The following is a 17,708-nucleotide window of genomic DNA, read 5'->3' as shown; positions in this document are numbered from 1 at the left end:
TGCACTAATGGATTGGTCATCAGCTGGCTGTCTATGTCCCGCATCAATATAGACCAAAGTACAGAGGGTTAGGCTATGCTATAGTGCACCTACCTGATGCATCAGAAGGTGCGAGGCCCTTGCTAAATTCTGTGCACAGACTTTGAGATCTATGCTTTAGACTGTATCTAAACCTGCTCCAACATGGACTGACATTCTGGCCTACTTTCAGCCGATGCGACTTGTCTGTCGCTGAACAGTCGCTTTTTATGTATTCAGCACCTATGTATAATGTTGTAAAAATGCTCTAGAAGCTAAAGTCGCAGAAATGTCACACATATTTGGCCTGCAACTTTCTGTGCGACAAATTCAGACAGGAAAAATCAGTATAAATCCTTAGAAAATTATCCCCCAGTGTCTCCATCTGCTGGCGGTATTGAATAAGCATTGCTGCACTGATGGGGTATGCATTAGACGAAAAAAAAGAAGAAAAAGAAGAATAATACGCCCAGAAAAGAGGCGAAAAGGAGAAAAACGTAAAAAAACGTGAAAAAAAAGTAAGAGGAAGAGAAGGGAAAAAAAGGTGGAAATGGGTTTAAAAGTGATTTCGGCGGAGAAATATATATATATATATATATATATATATATATATATATATATATATACGCGCACACACACACATATATATAAACGTATTCTCCGTTGAGATATTGCAGCCGCTGCTGTGTCCAGGCCCAGGAGCCTTAGCACTGTGCTGTGATGTCACTCAATACCACTGACATCACTAGGTGTAAACAACATCTCTCCTTTGCTGTGTATGTGACTATGGAGCTGTTTGGTGATGTCGTCTATTATGGCCTTCATAGAAGCAACAGGAGATTGTTGCATCCATCTAGAACCCTCAGAACTACAGTGCTATGATGTCACTCACTTCCACAGGCCTTGCAGAGTGTAAACAACAACAACCCAGCTTTGTTGTGTATGTAACCATAGGGATTGTGATGTCACCTAGAACCTTCACAGCAGCGACAGCTTTATGAGGAGCATCAGCACTGCTCTGCCTGAGCAGAACCATCACCGCCATAGGTTGTCAAATAACCCGGATTTAACCCACACAGGTAAGTCCAATGGGGTGCAGGCATGTCCTCTATGCTTACAGCTTCCCGTGGGTGTTGGTTTGATACCGTTTGGGGACAGCCAAGGAGGCATCTGCAGGCAACAAAGGTAGGTGTGTGCTTGTGTGTGTGTTTCCTATGCAGATCCTAAGCCCAGTGTCACATGCAAGTAGGAGGAGTAAGAAGGGTTCCTGGCAAATCCGGGTTATGGATTGCATTTAAAAAGGCCCCGTGGGAGTGCAATGGGCCCCTGTCTTGCTGCTTAGCAATAATGGTATGGGTTTAGGTTCTGCTGTGTGTACTGGTGGTTGACTGCCCCCCAGCCCAGAGTGTGCATGGAAAATTGTCTGGCAGCCTCCCTGACAGCAAGCAGTGATAGTGCCCATGAAGGGGACCTTGTTGGGCCCGCCCCTTTCACGGTTATCGCTTCTCGGCCTTTTGGCTAAGATCAAGTGTAGTATCTGTTCTTATCAGTTTAATATCTGATACGTCCCCTATCTGGGGACCATATATTAAATGGATTTTTGAGAACGGGGGCCGATTTCGAAGCTTGCTTCCGTCGCCCTATGCATTGACCCGATATGGCAGTATCTTCGGGTACAGTGCACCACCCCCTTACAGGGTTAAAAAGAAAGATTCCTACTTTCATTGCTACCTGCTTGCTGGCTAGCCAGCTAGCCAGCCCTGTGGGCCTTGCTGCTGCTGCTGCTGCTGCTGCTGCAGCCAAAAAACAAAAGGTGGTGCTGCTGCTGCTTCTGCTGCTTCTGCTTGTGTCTGGCCGCTGTTGGAGCGTCCAGGCACAGGACTTCTGCTGCTGCTGACTAAATGGCCTCCTTAATTGGATCATTTGAGTAGCCAGCACACCTGTGCAGGTAGGGCATGACATGATAGGCAGCTGCCTTGATAGCGGGTGGGTGCTGAATGTTCCTAATTGACAAAATAAGATTAATGCTTATGAAGAAATATAAAATCTCATCCCTTCCCCAATATCGCGCCACACCCCTACCCCTTAATTCCCTGGTTGAACTTCATGGACATATGTCTTTTTTCGACCGTACTAACTATGTAACTATGTAACATAACATGGGGGGGTCTCCTGGCTGTTCACACAGGTGTGTCATTGCTGTACATTGACCATGCATTGCTTCTGTGGTATTGCAAAGGCAAAGACAAATGCTTCCAGCCATCCATTGCACTAATGGATTGGTCATCAGCTGGCTGTCTATGTCCCGCATCAATATAGACCAAAGTACAGAGGGTTAGGCTATGCTATAGTGCACCTACCTGATGCATCAGAAGGTGCGAGGCCCTTGCTAAATTCTGTGCACAGACTTTGAGATCTATGCTTTAGACTGTATCTAAACCTGCTCCAACATGGACTGACATTCTGGCCTACTTTCAGCCGATGCGACTTGTCTGTCGCTGAACAGTCGCTTTTTATGTATTCAGCACCTATGTATAATGTTGTAAAAATGCTCTAGAAGCTAAAGTCGCAGAAATGTCACACATATTTGGCCTGCAACTTTCTGTGCGACAAATTCAGACAGGAAAAATCAGTATAAATCCTTAGAAAATTATCCCCCAGTGTCTCCATCTGCTGGCGGTATTGAATAAGCATTGCTGCACTGATGGGGTATGCATTAGACGAAAAAAAAGAAGAAAAAGAAGAATAATACGCCCAGAAAAGAGGCGAAAAGGAGAAAAACGTAAAAAAACGTGAAAAAAAAGTAAGAGGAAGAGAAGGGAAAAAAAGGTGGAAATGGGTTTAAAAGTGATTTCGGCGGAGAAATATATATATATATATATATATATATATATATATATATATATATATACGCGCACACACACACATATATATAAACGTATTCTCCGTTGAGATATTGCAGCCGCTGCTGTGTCCAGGCCCAGGAGCCTTAGCACTGTGCTGTGATGTCACTCAATACCACTGACATCACTAGGTGTAAACAACATCTCTCCTTTGCTGTGTATGTGACTATGGAGCTGTTTGGTGATGTCGTCTATTATGGCCTTCATAGAAGCAACAGGAGATTGTTGCATCCATCTAGAACCCTCAGAACTACAGTGCTATGATGTCACTCACTTCCACAGGCCTTGCAGAGTGTAAACAACAACAACCCAGCTTTGTTGTGTATGTAACCATAGGGATTGTGATGTCACCTAGAACCTTCACAGCAGCGACAGCTTTATGAGGAGCATCAGCACTGCTCTGCCTGAGCAGAACCATCACCGCCATAGGTTGTCAAATAACCCGGATTTAACCCACACAGGTAAGTCCAATGGGGTGCAGGCATGTCCTCTATGCTTACAGCTTCCCGTGGGTGTTGGTTTGATACCGTTTGGGGACAGCCAAGGAGGCATCTGCAGGCAACAAAGGTAGGTGTGTGCTTGTGTGTGTGTTTCCTATGCAGATCCTAAGCCCAGTGTCACATGCAAGTAGGAGGAGTAAGAAGGGTTCCTGGCAAATCCGGGTTATGGATTGCATTTAAAAAGGCCCCGTGGGAGTGCAATGGGCCCCTGTCTTGCTGCTTAGCAATAATGGTATGGGTTTAGGTTCTGCTGTGTGTACTGGTGGTTGACTGCCCCCCAGCCCAGAGTGTGCATGGAAAATTGTCTGGCAGCCTCCCTGACAGCAAGCAGTGATAGTGCCCATGAAGGGGACCTTGTTGGGCCCGCCCCTTTCACGGTTATCGCTTCTCGGCCTTTTGGCTAAGATCAAGTGTAGTATCTGTTCTTATCAGTTTAATATCTGATACGTCCCCTATCTGGGGACCATATATTAAATGGATTTTTGAGAACGGGGGCCGATTTCGAAGCTTGCTTCCGTCGCCCTATGCATTGACCCGATATGGCAGTATCTTCGGGTACAGTGCACCACCCCCTTACAGGGTTAAAAAGAAAGATTCCTACTTTCATTGCTACCTGCTTGCTGGCTAGCCAGCTAGCCAGCCCTGTGGGCCTTGCTGCTGCTGCTGCTGCTGCAGCCAAAAAACAAAAGGTGGTGCTGCTGCTGCTTCTGCTGCTTCTGCTTGTGTCTGGCCGCTGTTGGAGCGTCCAGGCACAGGACTTCTGCTGCTGCTGACTAAATGGCCTCCTTAATTGGATCATTTGAGTAGCCAGCACACCTGTGCAGGTAGGGCATGACATGATAGGCAGCTGCCTTGATAGCGGGTGGGTGCTGAATGTTCCTAATTGACAAAATAAGATTAATGCTTATGAAGAAATATAAAATCTCATCCCTTCCCCAATATCGCGCCACACCCCTACCCCTTAATTCCCTGGTTGAACTTGATGGACATATGTCTTTTTTCGACCGTACTAACTATGTAACTATGTAACATAACATGGGGGGGTCTCCTGGCTGTTCACACAGGTGTGTCATTGCTGTACATTGACCATGCATTGCTTCTGTGGTATTGCAAAGGCAAAGACAAATGCTTCCAGCCATCCATTGCACTAATGGATTGGTCATCAGCTGGCTGTCTATGTCCCGCATCAATATAGACCAAAGTACAGAGGGTTAGGCTATGCTATAGTGCACCTACCTGATGCATCAGAAGGTGCGAGGCCCTTGCTAAATTCTGTGCACAGACTTTGAGATCTATGCTTTAGACTGTATCTAAACCTGCTCCAACATGGACTGACATTCTGGCCTACTTTCAGCCGATGCGACTTGTCTGTCGCTGAACAGTCGCTTTTTATGTATTCAGCACCTATGTATAATGTTGTAAAAATGCTCTAGAAGCTAAAGTCGCAGAAATGTCACACATATTTGGCCTGCAACTTTCTGTGCGACAAATTCAGACAGGAAAAATCAGTATAAATCCTTAGAAAATTATCCCCCAGTGTCTCCATCTGCTGGCGGTATTGAATAAGCATTGCTGCACTGATGGGGTATGCATTAGACGAAAAAAAAGAAGAAAAAGAAGAATAATACGCCCAGAAAAGAGGCGAAAAGGAGAAAAACGTAAAAAAACGTGAAAAAAAAGTAAGAGGAAGAGAAGGGAAAAAAAGGTGGAAATGGGTTTAAAAGTGATTTCGGCGGAGAATATATATATATATATATATATATATATATATATATATATATATATATATATATACGCGCACACACACACATATATATAAACGTATTCTCCGTTGAGATATTGCAGCCGCTGCTGTGTCCAGGCCCAGGAGCCTTAGCACTGTGCTGTGATGTCACTCAATACCACTGACATCACTAGGTGTAAACAACATCTCTCCTTTGCTGTGTATGTGACTATGGAGCTGTTTGGTGATGTCGTCTATTATGGCCTTCATAGAAGCAACAGGAGATTGTTGCATCCATCTAGAACCCTCAGAACTACAGTGCTATGATGTCACTCACTTCCACAGGCCTTGCAGAGTGTAAACAACAACAACCCAGCTTTGTTGTGTATGTAACCAAAGGGATTTGTGATGTCACCTAGAACCTTCACAGCAGCGACAGCTTTATGAGGAGCATCAGCACTGCTCTGCCTGAGCAGAACCATCACCGCCATAGGTTGTCAAATAACCCGGATTTAACCCACACAGGTAAGTCCAATGGGGTGCAGGCATGTCCTCTATGCTTACAGCTTCCCGTGGGTGTTGGTTTGATACCGTTTGGGGACAGCCAAGGAGGCATCTGCAGGCAACAAAGGTAGGTGTGTGCTTGTGTGTGTGTTTCCTATGCAGATCCTAAGCCCAGTGTCACATGCAAGTAGGAGGAGTAAGAAGGGTTCCTGGCAAATCCGGGTTATGGATTGCATTTAAAAAGGCCCCGTGGGAGTGCAATGGGCCCCTGTCTTGCTGCTTAGCAATAATGGTATGGGTTTAGGTTCTGCTGTGTGTACTGGTGGTTGACTGCCCCCCAGCCCAGAGTGTGCATGGAAAATTGTCTGGCAGCCTCCCTGACAGCAAGCAGTGATAGTGCCCATGAAGGGGACCTTGTTGGGCCCGCCCCTTTCACGGTTATCGCTTCTCGGCCTTTTGGCTAAGATCAAGTGTAGTATCTGTTCTTATCAGTTTAATATCTGATACGTCCCCTATCTGGGGACCATATATTAAATGGATTTTTGAGAACGGGGGCCGATTTCGAAGCTTGCTTCCGTCGCCCTATGCATTGACCCGATATGGCAGTATCTTCGGGTACAGTGCACCACCCCCTTACAGGGTTAAAAAGAAAGATTCCTACTTTCATTGCTACCTGCTTGCTGGCTAGCCAGCTAGCCAGCCCTGTGGGCCTTGCTGCTGCTGCTGCTGCTGCAGCCAAAAAACAAAAGGTGGTGCTGCTGCTGCTTCTGCTGCTTCTGCTTGTGTCTGGCCGCTGTTGGAGCGTCCAGGCACAGGACTTCTGCTGCTGCTGACTAAATGGCCTCCTTAATTGGATCATTTGAGTAGCCAGCACACCTGTGCAGGTAGGGCATGACATGATAGGCAGCTGCCTTGATAGCGGGTGGGTGCTGAATGTTCCTAATTGACAAAATAAGATTAATGCTTATGAAGAAATATAAAATCTCATCCCTTCCCCAATATCGCGCCACACCCCTACCCCTTAATTCCCTGGTTGAACTTGATGGACATATGTCTTTTTTCGACCGTACTAACTATGTAACTATGTAACATAACATGGGGGGGTCTCCTGGCTGTTCACACAGGTGTGTCATTGCTGTACATTGACCATGCATTGCTTCTGTGGTATTGCAAAGGCAAAGACAAATGCTTCCAGCCATCCATTGCACTAATGGATTGGTCATCAGCTGGCTGTCTATGTCCCGCATCAATATAGACCAAAGTACAGAGGGTTAGGCTATGCTATAGTGCACCTACCTGATGCATCAGAAGGTGCGAGGCCCTTGCTAAATTCTGTGCACAGACTTTGAGATCTATGCTTTAGACTGTATCTAAACCTGCTCCAACATGGACTGACATTCTGGCCTACTTTCAGCCGATGCGACTTGTCTGTCGCTGAACAGTCGCTTTTTATGTATTCAGCACCTATGTATAATGTTGTAAAAATGCTCTAGAAGCTAAAGTCGCAGAAATGTCACACATATTTGGCCTGCAACTTTCTGTGCGACAAATTCAGACAGGAAAAATCAGTATAATTCCTTAGAAAATTATCCCCCAGTGTCTCCATCTGCTGGCGGTATTGAATAAGCATTGCTGCACTGATGGGGTATGCATTAGACGAAAAAAAAGAAGAAAAAGAAGAATAATACGCCCAGAAAAGAGGCGAAAAGGAGAAAAACGTAAAAAAACGTGAAAAAAAAGTAAGAGGAAGAGAAGGGAAAAAAAGGTGGAAATGGGTTTAAAAGTGATTTCGGCGGAGATATATATATATATATATATATATATATATATATATATATATATATATATATACGCGCACACACACACATATATATAAACGTATTCTCCGTTGAGATATTGCAGCCGCTGCTGTGTCCAGGCCCAGGAGCCTTAGCACTGTGCTGTGATGTCACTCAATACCACTGACATCACTAGGTGTAAACAACATCTCTCCTTTGCTGTGTATGTGACTATGGAGCTGTTTGGTGATGTCGTCTATTATGGCCTTCATAGAAGCAACAGGAGATTGTTGCATCCATCTAGAACCCTCAGAACTACAGTGCTATGATGTCACTCACTTCCACAGGCCTTGCAGAGTGTAAACAACAACAACCCAGCTTTGTTGTGTATGTAACCATAGGGATTGTGATGTCACCTAGAACCTTCACAGCAGCGACAGCTTTATGAGGAGCATCAGCACTGCTCTGCCTGAGCAGAACCATCACCGCCATAGGTTGTCAAATAACCCGGATTTAACCCACACAGGTAAGTCCAATGGGGTGCAGGCATGTCCTCTATGCTTACAGCTTCCCGTGGGTGTTGGTTTGATACCGTTTGGGGACAGCCAAGGAGGCATCTGCAGGCAACAAAGGTAGGTGTGTGCTTGTGTGTGTGTTTCCTATGCAGATCCTAAGCCCAGTGTCACATGCAAGTAGGAGGAGTAAGAAGGGTTCCTGGCAAATCCGGGTTATGGATTGCATTTAAAAAGGCCCCGTGGGAGTGCAATGGGCCCCTGTCTTGCTGCTTAGCAATAATGGTATGGGTTTAGGTTCTGCTGTGTGTACTGGTGGTTGACTGCCCCCCAGCCCAGAGTGTGCATGGAAAATTGTCTGGCAGCCTCCCTGACAGCAAGCAGTGATAGTGCCCATGAAGGGGACCTTGTTGGGCCCGCCCCTTTCACGGTTATCGCTTCTCGGCCTTTTGGCTAAGATCAAGTGTAGTATCTGTTCTTATCAGTTTAATATCTGATACGTCCCCTATCTGGGGACCATATATTAAATGGATTTTTGAGAACGGGGGCCGATTTCGAAGCTTGCTTCCGTCGCCCTATGCATTGACCCGATATGGCAGTATCTTCGGGTACAGTGCACCACCCCCTTACAGGGTTAAAAAGAAAGATTCCTACTTTCATTGCTACCTGCTTGCTGGCTAGCCAGCTAGCCAGCCCTGTGGGCCTTGCTGCTGCTGCTGCTGCTGCAGCCAAAAAACAAAAGGTGGTGCTGCTGCTGCTTCTGCTGCTTCTGCTTGTGTCTGGCCGCTGTTGGAGCGTCCAGGCACAGGACTTCTGCTGCTGCTGACTAAATGGCCTCCTTAATTGGATCATTTGAGTAGCCAGCACACCTGTGCAGGTAGGGCATGACATGATAGGCAGCTGCCTTGATAGCGGGTGGGTGCTGAATGTTCCTAATTGACAAAATAAGATTAATGCTTATGAAGAAATATAAAATCTCATCCCTTCCCCAATATCGCGCCACACCCCTACCCCTTAATTCCCTGGTTGAACTTGATGGACATATGTCTTTTTTCGACCGTACTAACTATGTAACTATGTAACATAACATGGGGGGGTCTCCTGGCTGTTCACACAGGTGTGTCATTGCTGTACATTGACCATGCATTGCTTCTGTGGTATTGCAAAGGCAAAGACAAATGCTTCCAGCCATCCATTGCACTAATGGATTGGTCATCAGCTGGCTGTCTATGTCCCGCATCAATATAGACCAAAGTACAGAGGGTTAGGCTATGCTATAGTGCACCTACCTGATGCATCAGAAGGTGCGAGGCCCTTGCTAAATTCTGTGCACAGACTTTGAGATCTATGCTTTAGACTGTATCTAAACCTGCTCCAACATGGACTGACATTCTGGCCTACTTTCAGCCGATGCGACTTGTCTGTCGCTGAACAGTCGCTTTTTATGTATTCAGCACCTATGTATAATGTTGTAAAAATGCTCTAGAAGCTAAAGTCGCAGAAATGTCACACATATTTGGCCTGCAACTTTCTGTGCGACAAATTCAGACAGGAAAAATCAGTATAAATCCTTAGAAAATTATCCCCCAGTGTCTCCATCTGCTGGCGGTATTGAATAAGCATTGCTGCACTGATGGGGTATGCATTAGACGAAAAAAAAGAAGAAAAAGAAGAATAATACGCCCAGAAAAGAGGCGAAAAGGAGAAAAACGTAAAAAAACGTGAAAAAAAAGTAAGAGGAAGAGAAGGGAAAAAAAGGTGGAAATGGGTTTAAAAGTGATTTCGGCGGAGAAATATATATATATATATATATATATATATATATATATATATATACGCGCACACACACACATATATATAAACGTATTCTCCGTTGAGATATTGCAGCCGCTGCTGTGTCCAGGCCCAGGAGCCTTAGCACTGTGCTGTGATGTCACTCAATACCACTGACATCACTAGGTGTAAACAACATCTCTCCTTTGCTGTGTATGTGACTATGGAGCTGTTTGGTGATGTCGTCTATTATGGCCTTCATAGAAGCAACAGGAGATTGTTGCATCCATCTAGAACCCTCAGAACTACAGTGCTATGATGTCACTCACTTCCACAGGCCTTGCAGAGTGTAAACAACAACAACCCAGCTTTGTTGTGTATGTAACCATAGGGATTGTGATGTCACCTAGAACCTTCACAGCAGCGACAGCTTTATGAGGAGCATCAGCACTGCTCTGCCTGAGCAGAACCATCACCGCCATAGGTTGTCAAATAACCCGGATTTAACCCACACAGGTAAGTCCAATGGGGTGCAGGCATGTCCTCTATGCTTACAGCTTCCCGTGGGTGTTGGTTTGATACCGTTTGGGGACAGCCAAGGAGGCATCTGCAGGCAACAAAGGTAGGTGTGTGCTTGTGTGTGTGTTTCCTATGCAGATCCTAAGCCCAGTGTCACATGCAAGTAGGAGGAGTAAGAAGGGTTCCTGGCAAATCCGGGTTATGGATTGCATTTAAAAAGGCCCCGTGGGAGTGCAATGGGCCCCTGTCTTGCTGCTTAGCAATAATGGTATGGGTTTAGGTTCTGCTGTGTGTACTGGTGGTTGACTGCCCCCCAGCCCAGAGTGTGCATGGAAAATTGTCTGGCAGCCTCCCTGACAGCAAGCAGTGATAGTGCCCATGAAGGGGACCTTGTTGGGCCCGCCCCTTTCACGGTTATCGCTTCTCGGCCTTTTGGCTAAGATCAAGTGTAGTATCTGTTCTTATCAGTTTAATATCTGATACGTCCCCTATCTGGGGACCATATATTAAATGGATTTTTGAGAACGGGGGCCGATTTCGAAGCTTGCTTCCGTCGCCCTATGCATTGACCCGATATGGCAGTATCTTCGGGTACAGTGCACCACCCCCTTACAGGGTTAAAAAGAAAGATTCCTACTTTCATTGCTACCTGCTTGCTGGCTAGCCAGCTAGCCAGCCCTGTGGGCCTTGCTGCTGCTGCTGCTGCTGCTGCAGCCAAAAAACAAAAGGTGGTGCTGCTGCTGCTTCTGCTGCTTCTGCTTGTGTCTGGCCGCTGTTGGAGCGTCCAGGCACAGGACTTCTGCTGCTGCTGACTAAATGGCCTCCTTAATTGGATCATTTGAGTAGCCAGCACACCTGTGCAGGTAGGGCATGACATGATAGGCAGCTGCCTTGATAGCGGGTGGGTGCTGAATGTTCCTAATTGACAAAATAAGATTAATGCTTATGAAGAAATATAAAATCTCATCCCTTCCCCAATATCGCGCCACACCCCTACCCCTTAATTCCCTGGTTGAACTTGATGGACATATGTCTTTTTTCGACCGTACTAACTATGTAACTATGTAACATAACATGGGGGGGTCTCCTGGCTGTTCACACAGGTGTGTCATTGCTGTACATTGACCATGCATTGCTTCTGTGGTATTGCAAAGGCAAAGACAAATGCTTCCAGCCATCCATTGCACTAATGGATTGGTCATCAGCTGGCTGTCTATGTCCCGCATCAATATAGACCAAAGTACAGAGGGTTAGGCTATGCTATAGTGCACCTACCTGATGCATCAGAAGGTGCGAGGCCCTTGCTAAATTCTGTGCACAGACTTTGAGATCTATGCTTTAGACTGTATCTAAACCTGCTCCAACATGGACTGACATTCTGGCCTACTTTCAGCCGATGCGACTTGTCTGTCGCTGAACAGTCGCTTTTTATGTATTCAGCACCTATGTATAATGTTGTAAAAATGCTCTAGAAGCTAAAGTCGCAGAAATGTCACACATATTTGGCCTGCAACTTTCTGTGCGACAAATTCAGACAGGAAAAATCAGTATAAATCCTTAGAAAATTATCCCCCAGTGTCTCCATCTGCTGGCGGTATTGAATAAGCATTGCTGCACTGATGGGGTATGCATTAGACGAAAAAAAAGAAGAAAAAGAAGAATAATACGCCCAGAAAAGAGGCGAAAAGGAGAAAAACGTAAAAAAACGTGAAAAAAAAGTAAGAGGAAGAGAAGGGAAAAAAAGGTGGAAATGGGTTTAAAAGTGATTTCGGCGGAGAAATATATATATATATATATATATATATATATATATATATATATATATACGCGCACACACACACATATATATAAACGTATTCTCCGTTGAGATATTGCAGCCGCTGCTGTGTCCAGGCCCAGGAGCCTTAGCACTGTGCTGTGATGTCACTCAATACCACTGACATCACTAGGTGTAAACAACATCTCTCCTTTGCTGTGTATGTGACTATGGAGCTGTTTGGTGATGTCGTCTATTATGGCCTTCATAGAAGCAACAGGAGATTGTTGCATCCATCTAGAACCCTCAGAACTACAGTGCTATGATGTCACTCACTTCCACAGGCCTTGCAGAGTGTAAACAACAACAACCCAGCTTTGTTGTGTATGTAACCATAGGGATTGTGATGTCACCTAGAACCTTCACAGCAGCGACAGCTTTATGAGGAGCATCAGCACTGCTCTGCCTGAGCAGAACCATCACCGCCATAGGTTGTCAAATAACCCGGATTTAACCCACACAGGTAAGTCCAATGGGGTGCAGGCATGTCCTCTATGCTTACAGCTTCCCGTGGGTGTTGGTTTGATACCGTTTGGGGACAGCCAAGGAGGCATCTGCAGGCAACAAAGGTAGGTGTGTGCTTGTGTGTGTGTTTCCTATGCAGATCCTAAGCCCAGTGTCACATGCAAGTAGGAGGAGTAAGAAGGGTTCCTGGCAAATCCGGGTTATGGATTGCATTTAAAAAGGCCCCGTGGGAGTGCAATGGGCCCCTGTCTTGCTGCTTAGCAATAATGGTATGGGTTTAGGTTCTGCTGTGTGTACTGGTGGTTGACTGCCCCCCAGCCCAGAGTGTGCATGGAAAATTGTCTGGCAGCCTCCCTGACAGCAAGCAGTGATAGTGCCCATGAAGGGGACCTTGTTGGGCCCGCCCCTTTCACGGTTATCGCTTCTCGGCCTTTTGGCTAAGATCAAGTGTAGTATCTGTTCTTATCAGTTTAATATCTGATACGTCCCCTATCTGGGGACCATATATTAAATGGATTTTTGAGAACGGGGGCCGATTTCGAAGCTTGCTTCCGTCGCCCTATGCATTGACCCGATATGGCAGTATCTTCGGGTACAGTGCACCACCCCCTTACAGGGTTAAAAAGAAAGATTCCTACTTTCATTGCTACCTGCTTGCTGGCTAGCCAGCTAGCCAGCCCTGTGGGCCTTGCTGCTGCTGCTGCTGCTGCTGCAGCCAAAAAACAAAAGGTGGTGCTGCTGCTGCTTCTGCTGCTTCTGCTTGTGTCTGGCCGCTGTTGGAGCGTCCAGGCACAGGACTTCTGCTGCTGCTGACTAAATGGCCTCCTTAATTGGATCATTTGAGTAGCCAGCACACCTGTGCAGGTAGGGCATGACATGATAGGCAGCTGCCTTGATAGCGGGTGGGTGCTGAATGTTCCTAATTGACAAAATAAGATTAATGCTTATGAAGAAATATAAAATCTCATCCCTTCCCCAATATCGCGCCACACCCCTACCCCTTAATTCCCTGGTTGAACTTGATGGACATATGTCTTTTTTCGACCGTACTAACTATGTAACTATGTAACATAACATGGGGGGGTCTCCTGGCTGTTCACACAGGTGTGTCATTGCTGTACATTGACCATGCATTGCTTCTGTGGTATTGCAAAGGCAAAGACAAATGCTTCCAGCCATCCATTGCACTAATGGATTGGTCATCAGCTGGCTGTCTATGTCCCGCATCAATATAGACCAAAGTACAGAGGGTTAGGCTATGCTATAGTGCACCTACCTGATGCATCAGAAGGTGCGAGGCCCTTGCTAAATTCTGTGCACAGACTTTGAGATCTATGCTTTAGACTGTATCTAAACCTGCTCCAACATGGACTGACATTCTGGCCTACTTTCAGCCGATGCGACTTGTCTGTCGCTGAACAGTCGCTTTTTATGTATTCAGCACCTATGTATAATGTTGTAAAAATGCTCTAGAAGCTAAAGTCGCAGAAATGTCACACATATTTGGCCTGCAACTTTCTGTGCGACAAATTCAGACAGGAAAAATCAGTATAAATCCTTAGAAAATTATCCCCCAGTGTCTCCATCTGCTGGCGGTATTGAATAAGCATTGCTGCACTGATGGGGTATGCATTAGACGAAAAAAAAGAAGAAAAAGAAGAATAATACGCCCAGAAAAGAGGCGAAAAGGAGAAAAACGTAAAAAAACGTGAAAAAAAAGTAAGAGGAAGAGAAGGGAAAAAAAGGTGGAAATGGGTTTAAAAGTGATTTCGGTGGAGAAATATATATATATATATATATATATATATATATATATATATATATACGCGCACACACACACATATATATAAACGTATTCTCCGTTGAGATATTGCAGCCGCTGCTATGTCCAGGCCCAGGAGCCTTAGCACTGTGCTGTGATGTCACTCAATACCACTGACATCACTAGGTGTAAACAACATCTCTCCTTTGCTGTGTATGTGACTATGGAGCTGTTTGGTGATGTCGTCTATTATGGCCTTCATAGAAGCAACAGGAGATTGTTGCATCCATCTAGAACCCTCAGAACTACAGTGCTATGATGTCACTCACTTCCACAGGCCTTGCAGAGTGTAAACAACAACAACCCAGCTTTGTCGTGTATGTAACCATAGGGATTGTGATGTCACCTAGAACCTTCACAGCAGCGACAGCTTTATGAGGAGCATCAGCACTGCTCTGCCTGAGCAGAACCATCACCGCCATAGGTTGTCAAATAACCCGGATTTAACCCACACAGGTAAGTCCAATGGGGTGCAGGCATGTCCTCTATGCTTACAGCTTCCCGTGGGTGTTGGTTTGATACCGTTTGGGGACAGCCAAGGAGGCATCTGCAGGCAACAAAGGTAGGTGTGTGCTTGTGTGTGTGTTTCCTATGCAGATCCTAAGCCCAGTGTCACATGCAAGTAGGAGGAGTAAGAAGGGTTCCTGGCAAATCCGGGTTATGGATTGCATTTAAAAAGGCCCCGTGGGAGTGCAATGGGCCCCTGTCTTGCTGCTTAGCAATAATGGTATGGGTTTAGGTTCTGCTGTGTGTACTGGTGGTTGACTGCCCCCCAGCCCAGAGTGTGCATGGAAAATTGTCTGGCAGCCTCCCTGACAGCAAGCAGTGATAGTGCCCATGAAGGGGACCTTGTTGGGCCCGCCCCTTTCACGGTTATCGCTTCTCGGCCTTTTGGCTAAGATCAAGTGTAGTATCTGTTCTTATCAGTTTAATATCTGATACGTCCCCTATCTGGGGACCATATATTAAATGGATTTTTGAGAACGGGGGCCGATTTCGAAGCTTGCTTCCGTCGCCCTATGCATTGACCCGATATGGCAGTATCTTCGGGTACAGTGCACCACCCCCTTACAGGGTTAAAAAGAAAGATTCCTACTTTCATTGCTACCTGCTTGCTGGCTAGCCAGCTAGCCAGCCCTGTGGGCCTTGCTGCTGCTGCTGCTGCTGCTGCAGCCAAAAAACAAAAGGTGGTGCTGCTGCTGCTTCTGCTGCTTCTGCTTGTGTCTGGCCGCTGTTGGAGCGTCCAGGCACAGGACTTCTGCTGCTGCTGACTAAATGGCCTCCTTAATTGGATCATTTGAGTAGCCAGCACACCTGTGCAGGTAGGGCATGACATGATAGGCAGCTGCCTTGATAGCGGGTGGGTGCTGAATGTTCCTAATTGACAAAATAAGATTAATGCTTATGAAGAAATATAAAATCTCATCCCTTCCCCAATATCGCGCCACACCCCTACCCCTTAATTCCCTGGTTGAACTTGATGGACATATGTCTTTTTTCGACCGTACTAACTATGTAACTATGTAACATAACATGGGGGGGTCTCCTGGCTGTTCACACAGGTGTATCATTGCTGTACATTGACCATGCATTGCTTCTGTGGTATTGCAAAGGCAAAGACAAATGCTTCCAGCCATCCATTGCACTAATGGATTGGTCATCAGCTGGCTGTCTATGTCCCGCATCAATATAGACCAAAGTACAGAGGGTTAGGCTATGCTATAGTGCACCTACCTGATGCATCAGAAGGTGCGAGGCCCTTGCTAAATTCTGTGCACAGACTTTGAGATCTATGCTTTAGACTGTATCTAAACCTGCTCCAACATGGACTGACATTCTGGCCTACTTTCAGCCGATGCGACTTGTCTGTCGCTGAACAGTCGCTTTTTATGTATTCAGCACCTATGTATAATGTTGTAAAAATGCTCTAGAAGCTAAAGTCGCAGAAATGTCACACATATTTGGCCTGCAACTTTCTGTGCGACAAATTCAGACAGGAAAAATCAGTATAAATCCTTAGAAAATTATCCCCCAGTGTCTCCATCTGCTGGCGGTATTGAATAAGCATTGCTGCACTGATGGGGTATGCATTAGACGAAAAAAAAGAAGAAAAAGAAGAATAATACGCCCAGAAAAGAGGCGAAAAGGAGAAAAACGTAAAAAAACGTGAAAAAAAAGTAAGAGGAAGAGAAGGGAAAAAAAGGTGGAAATGGGTTTAAAAGTGATTTCGGCGGAGAATATATATATATATATATATATATATATATATATATATATATATATACGCGCACACACACACATATATATAAACGTATTCTCCGTTGAGATATTGCAGCCGCTGCTGTGTCCAGGCCCAGGAGCCTTAGCACTGTGCTGTGATGTCACTCAATACCACTGACATCACTAGGTGTAAACAACATCTCTCCTTTGCTGTGTATGTGACTATGGAGCTGTTTGGTGATGTCGTCTATTATGGCCTTCATAGAAGCAACAGGAGATTGTTGCATCCATCTAGAACCCTCAGAACTACAGTGCTATGATGTCACTCACTTCCACAGGCCTTGCAGAGTGTAAACAACAACAACCCAGCTTTGTTGTGTATGTAACCATAGGGATTGTGATGTCACCTAGAACCTTCACAGCAGCGACAGCTTTATGAGGAGCATCAGCACTGCTCTGCCTGAGCAGAACCATCACCGCCATAGGTTGTCAAATAACCCGGATTTAACCCACACAGGTAAGTCCAATGGGGTGCAGGCATGTCCTCTATGCTTACAGCTTCCCGTGGGTGTTGGTTTGATACCGTTTGGGGACAGCCAAGGAGGCATCTGCAGGCAACAAAGGTAGGTGTGTGCTTGTGTGTGTGTTTCCTATGCAGATCCTAAGCCCAGTGTCACATGCAAGTAGGAGGAGTAAGAAGGGTTCCTGGCAAATCCGGGTTATGGATTGCATTTAAAAAGGCCCTGTGGGAGTGCAATGGGCCCCTGTCTTGCTGCTTAGCAATAATGGTATGGGTTTAGGTTCTGCTGTGTGTACTGGTGGTTGACTGCCCCCCAGCCCAGAGTGTGCATGGAAAATTGTCTGGCAGCCTCCCTGACAGCAAGCAGTGATAGTGCCCATGAAGGGGACCTTGTTGGGCCCGCCCCTTTCACGGTTATCGCTTCTCGGCCTTTTGGCTAAGATCAAGTGTAGTATCTGTTCTTATCAGTTTAATATCTGATACGTCCCCTATCTGGGGACCATATATTAAATGGATTTTTGAGAACGGGGGCCGATTTCGAAGCTTGCTTCCGTCGCCCTATGCATTGACCCGATATGGCAGTATCTTCGGGTACAGTGCACCACCCCCTTACAGGGTTAAAAAGAAAGATTCCT

The 17,708-nt window shown here is 45.8% G+C and overlaps 8 non-coding genes across 8 annotated transcripts; all 8 read left to right on the top strand.

Moving 5' to 3' along the window:
• Positions 1-1,516: 1,516 nt before the first annotated feature.
• On the top strand, positions 1,517-1,707 carry LOC130346166 (U2 spliceosomal RNA). The gene has a single exon (XR_008884523.1). It is a non-coding gene; the product is annotated as a U2 spliceosomal RNA (small nuclear RNA).
• Positions 1,708-3,801: 2,094 nt separating this feature from the next.
• LOC130346165 (U2 spliceosomal RNA) lies at positions 3,802-3,992 on the top strand. Its single transcript, XR_008884522.1, has one exon. It is a non-coding gene; the product is annotated as a U2 spliceosomal RNA (small nuclear RNA).
• A 2,096-nt stretch (positions 3,993-6,088) lies between these two features.
• On the top strand, positions 6,089-6,279 carry LOC130346164 (U2 spliceosomal RNA). The gene has a single exon (XR_008884521.1). It is a non-coding gene; the product is annotated as a U2 spliceosomal RNA (small nuclear RNA).
• Positions 6,280-8,371: 2,092 nt separating this feature from the next.
• Positions 8,372-8,562, top strand: LOC130346161 (U2 spliceosomal RNA). The gene has a single exon (XR_008884520.1). It is a non-coding gene; the product is annotated as a U2 spliceosomal RNA (small nuclear RNA).
• A 2,084-nt stretch (positions 8,563-10,646) lies between these two features.
• On the top strand, positions 10,647-10,837 carry LOC130346148 (U2 spliceosomal RNA). Its single transcript, XR_008884509.1, has one exon. It is a non-coding gene; the product is annotated as a U2 spliceosomal RNA (small nuclear RNA).
• A 2,091-nt stretch (positions 10,838-12,928) lies between these two features.
• On the top strand, positions 12,929-13,119 carry LOC130346209 (U2 spliceosomal RNA). Its single transcript, XR_008884562.1, has one exon. It is a non-coding gene; the product is annotated as a U2 spliceosomal RNA (small nuclear RNA).
• A 2,089-nt stretch (positions 13,120-15,208) lies between these two features.
• Positions 15,209-15,399, top strand: LOC130346197 (U2 spliceosomal RNA). The gene has a single exon (XR_008884551.1). It is a non-coding gene; the product is annotated as a U2 spliceosomal RNA (small nuclear RNA).
• A 2,090-nt stretch (positions 15,400-17,489) lies between these two features.
• Positions 17,490-17,680, top strand: LOC130346185 (U2 spliceosomal RNA). The gene has a single exon (XR_008884540.1). It is a non-coding gene; the product is annotated as a U2 spliceosomal RNA (small nuclear RNA).
• The last annotated feature ends 28 nt before the right edge of the window (positions 17,681-17,708 follow it).

Source organism: Hyla sarda, unplaced genomic scaffold (assembly GCF_029499605.1).
Source record: "Hyla sarda isolate aHylSar1 unplaced genomic scaffold, aHylSar1.hap1 scaffold_776, whole genome shotgun sequence".
NCBI classification, from domain to species: domain Eukaryota; kingdom Metazoa; phylum Chordata; class Amphibia; order Anura; family Hylidae; genus Hyla; species Hyla sarda.
This window is presented reverse-complemented; position numbering and strand designations above follow the sequence as displayed.